The sequence below is a fragment of the Rhipicephalus sanguineus genome, chromosome 11 (genome assembly GCF_013339695.2).
Source record: "Rhipicephalus sanguineus isolate Rsan-2018 chromosome 11, BIME_Rsan_1.4, whole genome shotgun sequence".
In the NCBI taxonomy this organism is placed as follows: domain Eukaryota; kingdom Metazoa; phylum Arthropoda; class Arachnida; order Ixodida; family Ixodidae; genus Rhipicephalus; species Rhipicephalus sanguineus.
This window is the reverse complement of record NC_051186.1, coordinates 89,571,880-89,579,158: the sequence shown is the minus strand read 5'-3', so window position 1 is coordinate 89,579,158 and position 7,279 is coordinate 89,571,880.

The following is a 7,279-nucleotide window of genomic DNA, read 5'->3' as shown; positions in this document are numbered from 1 at the left end:
TCGGGAAAGTTGACTTGTTCCAGTCGGAGGGAAGTAGAGTATCGGAGTCGTAGAAGCTCATCGTCTAATGCCTGTGCCTCCGCGAGCGAAGACAATGAAAGGTCGGTGGTGCCTGTCGTGGCATTGATGGTAATACGACTGAGAGCGTCCGCTGCACTGTTAAAACTGCCTTTTACATAACGTATGTCTGTGGTGAATTCGGCAATGAAAGCAAGGTGCCAAAGTTCTCTAGGAGTGTGCGTGGCACTGCAGGAACGTAAAGCCGAAACAAGTGGCTTGTGGTCGGTAAGAATGGCAAATTGTCGCCCTTCAAGGAAGTACCTGAAATGCTTCACCGCAAGGTAGGCTGCGAGGAGCTCCCGTCCGAAAGTACTGTATCGGCGCTCAGTGTCGCGTAACTTGCGGGAGAAGAAGGAAATTGGAGCCCATGCACCATTGATCCATCGATGAAGAGCGGCTCCAACTGCTTCTGAAGAAGCGTCCACCATGAGGCTAGTGGGAGCAGTTGGTGAAGGGTGATGCAGGAGGGTGGCCTGGGCGAGTTTGGTCTTGACGGCGGAAAAAGCTTGATCCGCGACCGTGTCCCAGGGAAGTGCGGCTGACTCGGCTTGCGAAGTCGAGAGTAGTGCTTCCAGAGGCTGCAGCAGTGTAGAGCATGAAGGGATGAAGCGGCGATAAAATTTGACGAGTCCGAGAAAACGTCGCAGACTACGTATGGACGTGGGAGGCGGGTACTCGAGGATAGCTTGAACCTTGTCAGGTAGAGGAGTGATGCCATCTTTAGTGATCTGATGTCCGAGGAATGCTATCTCCGAGACTCCAAACTGACACTTTTCTACATTGATGACAAGGTCGTAATCACGCAGTCGAGTGAAAAGCTCACGTAGATGTGCCTTGTGCGTTTCAGCGTCCTTGCTGGCAACGAGAAGATCGTCGATATAGGCGAAACAAAACGGCAAGCCTCTTGTGACTTCGTCTATAAAACGCTGAAATGTCTGAGCTGCGTTTCTCAAACCGAAGGGCATTCGTAAATACTCATAGAGTCCAAATGGGGTAATTATTGCAGTTTTGGGAATGTCAGAAGGCTCAACGGGGATCTGGTGATAAGCTTTCACGAGATCAATCTTCGAGTATACTGTTGTGCCGGTTAAAAAGGCAGTACAGTCCTGAATATTGGGTAACGGGTATCGATCTGGAACGGTGACTGCATTGAGAGCCCGATAATCACCACAGGGCCGCCAGTCATTGTTCTTCTTGGGAACCATGTGTAGCGCCGACGACCACGAGCTTGATGACGGACGAATGATCTGCAGCTGTAACATATGCTCAAACTCGTTGCGAGCAATGCGAAGTTTATCAGGGCCAAGTCGGCGAGGGCGGCAGTGAACCGGTGGGCCTGTGGTTACAATGCAGTGGGTCACAGTGTGCTTGGGGGTCTTATCCATTGGAGACTGCGTTGTAATCTCCGGAAACTCGTTGAGCAGAGCTGTATATGGTGACGTAGGCGGTTTCACGAAAGTGGGGTTTAGGGCCGTAGCGCGTGACAGAAAACCATTGACCGATAAGCCGGTATAGCTATCCACCAGGCGACAGCGGTTCATATCCACGAGCAGATGAAAATGCGTTAAGAAATCGGCGCCTAAGATTGCGTAGCGTACGTCTGCTATCCAAAATAACCACTGCAGTTTCCTCTTGAGACCGAAATCAAGGGTCAGAGACTTCTGTCCGTAAGTTGCGATGACCGAAGAATTGATCGCTTGTAAAGGAGTTGACTTCTCGCGGAGACGCCGGTCAGTTTTGGACGCTGGAATTATGCTGACTTCTGCTCCAGTGTCCACCAGCAAGCGAAGACCTGTGGTTCTGTCGGTGATGTGGAAGAGGCGGCTTGATGCTTGGCCTTGATCGCCCGCCGCTGTTATTGACGATCGGCCGGAGCGTTTCCCATGCGCCATGAGCAGGGTGGCACACATCTGCGAGCCGCGGCACGAAAACGCCGGTGCGGAGCAGGCGACGTGAGAGATGGTCGGTGTGGACGAGGCTGGTCATTTAAGTTGCGAATGCTCAGCAATTGCAGACGCAAGTTGGCGACTTCAGCTGCGAGATCTTTTACCGTTTCTCGAAGGGAATCTGCTTCGGAAATCGGAGAGGTGTGGGCAGCGTTTATGACTGCCGGAGCAACGTCCATCATGTCATCGGCCATTTCTGCCAGCTCCGACAGCGTCTTATCCTGAGCTGGGACAAGAGACATTCGCACGGTAGGTGGAAGACGCTGTAGAAACAACTCACGTAGTATGGGTGTTTCCAAGCCGTCCGGCTGGTCCCCAAGCAGATGCTGCAGGTGACGTAGAAACTGTGTAGGACGGCGGTCCCCGAGCTCTTCGTTGCACAGAAGTTGCTGAATGCGCCGATGCTTAGGCGGAACGAGTCGGTGAAGAAGAGCCTGTTTGACTGTCGTATATGGAGTGTCACCAGGCGGGCCCACGAGGATGTCGCGTATTTCGGCCATTGCCTGTGGCGGCAACGCTTCAACGAGGATCTCATGCTTGCGAACTTCTGACGTGATGCGATGAATGCGGAACTTGTTCTCGACTTGAATGAACCATAAGGAGGGATCGGCAAGCCACAGCTGTGGTAGCGTTATGGTAGTAGTACCTCCAACAACACCCGAAGAGGGTACATGGCCAGGTGCAGTGGCAGCGGTACCAGGGCTGAGGCCGTCGAGATGCTCACGCTGCTCCATGGAAGGTCGCGTTCGTAGTCCGGGTCACCAATAAATATAGCACTCTGAAACGCGGTTCCGAAAACACAGCGCGGTTTATTAATGTATCTCCGCCATTCTCCAACTACTTCTTCTTTCTCCACAGCAGACTACCCACTACTAGTTTATGTCCCAAGTGCGTCGTGCCAGAAGAAGAAGAAAAGTATGCCACAGATGGATGGGTGCTATGAGCGTCCCCTTTATAACGGCCGGTGACATCTTAGCACGGCTTAGCCCACCGCCCTTCCTACCATGCCTCATTGTCACTACACCGCAAGGCCACGTGACCAGCGTTATACTACCAGCGCCGGCGAAGGGTCGACTAAGAACAACTGCAGTGGTAAAAAATTGGAAGGCGTGGAGAGCAGCAATGCCACTACACACAGCGAAATCAGGACTGCGTTGAAGAGGAGCTTGCTTCAAAAGACCATGAGTCAGAGGTAGAACGTCAGCGTCTGCAGTCGCTCACTCCGGTGAAAAAATTGCACAGGCGGCTGCAACAGAAAAGCGAGTGCAGCTTCGCTGGTTATCCGTGCCATATGAATGTTGCCGCCAGACCCGTTCTTTAGGCTCGTAGCTCCTCTTAGTCTAATCTTGTCACGTCTCCGTTGTCCGGCGTAAACGGATCTCCCGTACAGTACGTGATATGTATCGCCCTCTCCTCTCCTACGCCCCCCCCCCCCCCTATCTTGCCTCTGCGCCGACGCAGGCAGCGTCGCGGCAGCGTCTTGATTGAACAAACCGACCGCTCGCGCTGCACAACCGTTCACTGACCACACCGTATATATAGGCACTGGATTTTGACCTCCAAGGTAGTGCGTGTGTGCGATTTCTCTTGTGCGTGATTAAACAATGAAAATTCACAGCGTACATGTAAAATTAAAGTGAGCTGCAAGTCGTCATAACTCTCATCGAACCTTTAGTATAAACGCGCCGATCTCACGTCGGTGATGATGTACTAGGCAGAATTCACGGATGATTCACGGTTTAGCGATGAACCTCCGCAGCTTCGCGCACTCATCATCATTCACTCCGTGGATATGCTGCGATTTTTTTATCAGCGGAGCTCGTTAAGCTTAAGCTTTGTCCGGTGGTGTTCGCAAAACTGCGCCTAGCTAAGAAGTCACTGAGCGTTATCCGTAGGAACCACCTAGCACAGCTGTGCTTAGTCCGTGCAACGCAATAGCTCAACCCTCGCGCGCTCTCTTCTCCCTCTTCATCGTCTGCTTCGCTCTCGGAGCACGTGTGCAGGGCGCGCGCTCTCCCGCTACGCCGATTTGTCCGGCGTCAGATGGAATTACTCGGGTGGACGAGATAACTAGCACAGAGACAGAGAAAGAAAGAGAGAAAAAAAATATCAAGAAAGATATAGAGAGAAAGGAAGAAAGGCAGGGAAATAAATAAAGCAAGAGAAAACGATTAAAAGGAAGAGCAAGCGACAAATCGAGAGAGAGAGAGAGGAAGCAGAAAGAGAAACAGAGAAAAAGATATTGAAAATTATCGAGAAAGATGAAGAATGAAAGATAATAATGAAAAGAAACAAGGAACCCTATGGAAAAAAACAGCGCTTCCAGTGCATCCCAGTACCTATCAGCGCACTAGGTGGCACTGGAAACGCTGTAATGCGTGTAACAGTGTAGTACAGCGCGCTGGATGCACTGGGACAGACTGCCAGACTGTGCAGCGTGGCCATTGCCGCCTAGTGCGCTAAAAGACACTGAGAATGATGTACAGTGTGGCCCAGTGTCTCGCGGTACACTGGCAGGCATGGCCACGCTGTATAGGCGCAATCTTTTTGAGAATGAACACGGGAGCGCGTGGCTTTCCGAGCTCGCAGCGCAGTTAAGCGGCCGCAGTGAGAAGCATTGCTCATGCGCAGTCCATGCGGCGTGCGAGAATTCTGCCGTCGCGCATTGCGTCAGGTGAGCAAGGGTGTGTCGTCTGCTGCACGCATATACTGCAGTAAGAAAGCCGTGTTTTTCAAAGTGGTAACAATGTTGGACATGCGGTTACGTTCCACGCGATGCACAAATGAACTTGAAAATGCATTATCTTTTGCTGGCGTTCTGAAGATCATCGTTTATCTAAACTAGCAATTTCCCCGACGCGCATTTTGTGTTCCAGCATGACCTGATGCCGGTACACACTGCAAAAGTAGTGAAATATCACTTAGAAAATAGCAGGATCGCTGTGCTCTTCTGGCCTGCGCAAATATTTTGTGGAATTTTACACAGGAATATACCTAAAAGGAGCGATAGTGCAACACCATGTTAACGCGGCGACTGCGGAAGAGCTCTAGGTAGCCGTTCGCAAGGAGTGGGGGAATCTTCGAGCGCAACCATGACATTGTGCCAATGCTGTAGTCGTCACTACCCTCTAGAATGGCAGGAGTGTTTCTGCAAAGGGGGACACGGAAAAATACTAATACAACATGAAACAAAATTATGCCAGTTTACTGATACTCCTTCCATAAACGCCTGAATTTTTGTGAAACGTGCACCAAATAACCGTTCGAATGTTCGTGTTTCTTTGCCTGTTTTTTGTACGACTACAAGAAGACAGCACAAAGACAAGGACGAAAGCCAGTTGAGACGCCAAGCATAAGAAGCACAACGTTTTAGTAGCCGTCATGATGCGGTCACCACCTAGGCTAGCAGACGAAAAACGAGCACTCCGATGACGTGATGCGCGCGAAAGGACGCTACCATCCTCGCGCATGCGCACACATACATTGATGTGACGTCTAACGGCACTAGCAGTACACAAAGCCACGCGCTCCTGTGCTCACTCTCCAAAAGATTGCGACTGTAGATCGTCTGCCCGCGCACTGGGAACACTGGTGGTACATTGGAAAAAACTAGGCGTGCTGGGTAGACTTCGTATAAGATTTGATATTGGATCGCGGGATTCTATTTCGCGTGGGACACGGGTGAATCACCAGATACTTTCTGCGTATCATTCACATCATTCCCGTTGCTATAGCCCGTGCACTGTGCTTGCGTTTCTTTCAAGAGGGCATGGTTATACTGTGGTGCTGACTCATTTGGAAGTAACGCATGCGGCAATAACGCGCCCAAGAAATCTCCCAAAATGACGTCGTGTAATGGGTCCGCCTTGCTTTTAACGACTACGTCTCCAGTGAACAATGTACATTGCCAAAATACATTTGCCTCTGGGAGGTATCCCACAGCGAACACTAACAAGCACGCTGGGCTTGCTGTTCTAGTGAACTGCTTCCGAAGCAAGGATTGCCGCTCATAATTATGTTGAAGCCAGTGCCTCGAAGTACATGTACGGGACTATTCTCCAGAAATATCTGCACGACCGGCATATCCACAACTGCAATGGCCATAGATGGCCGACTTAATGCTACGTTGACGATGGGTGTTTTTTTTTTCGCCGTCTTGGAGAAAACGTAGCCGCTCTTATGCTGTTCTGGAGTCGTGGTTTCCGGTTTCTCTGACAGCATACATTATCTGGTCTATGTCGAATTTTTGTTAAAACATCTGTCGCTGCTGTGGCCACGTTTGTGACATACTTTGAACCTCAGACAATTACTTACAGGTTCGACTCTGCCAAAATATAGCAATTGCTTGACGGCCCCTTAGATGTTAAGGGGAGAAGTGCTCCCTCCCCTCTCCACCAAGGACACACTTATGACTATAGTGACGTTTCACTTTGTAAACACGACCTACGCAAAAGCTTCGAGTGCTATTTCAATTTTCGATGGCGCGTACAATGATTTAGAAACGCTTGCATTGTGTGTATGCATGATTTGTCATTTGACCTAGAACGTTCTTCGACATTCCGCGGGGTGAGTTACCAGGGGCTTTTAACCGATCCTGTGCAGATCATGCCCGGCGACGAAAAAAACAGCTTCCAGCACTGCAGTAGCTTTATGATAGAACACCTGCTTGCCATGCAGATGGCCTTGATTCGGCTTCAGCTCCCACCGAAGATTTTCTTTACTCGTTTATTTGCATCTAGCTCGGATTTTCACTAACAGGAAACGCTGATTTTTCTCTGACAACCAGCGACACCGACGCCGCAATTTCCGCGAACCGATCTCTTCAGCGCTATCGCTTTAATATCGGGTCCTCGCTTTCCTTGCGGTCTCCAACAAAATCTCAGCGACTTCACAGAGAGGGCGTCTACGCTTACGCGTAAAAGGTTAAAAGATCCCAGTGTAAGTTAGGCATCTGTGTTGGACGTCAACAGATCCCTGCAGGGCTTACATGTGGGATTGTAAAAGTGCCTGTGCCTTGGCAAATCCCCTGTAGTGGGTATGAAGGAAGTTTTTCTGTGACTTTAAACATATGCTCGCAAATTTCATGCATGGGGCTAGTACACTTCCACGTAACAGTACACCTCTACATAAAAATAAATCAAAAACCATTATTTAATTTAGGCTAAGCAGGACCACCGAAAAGTCAACTTTACTCGTACATGTAGTCATTTGTGTTCAAAGAGCTTCCGCAGTACAGTTCGCCTTTGACGGCGTGCCCCGACGCTTGCTGCGAT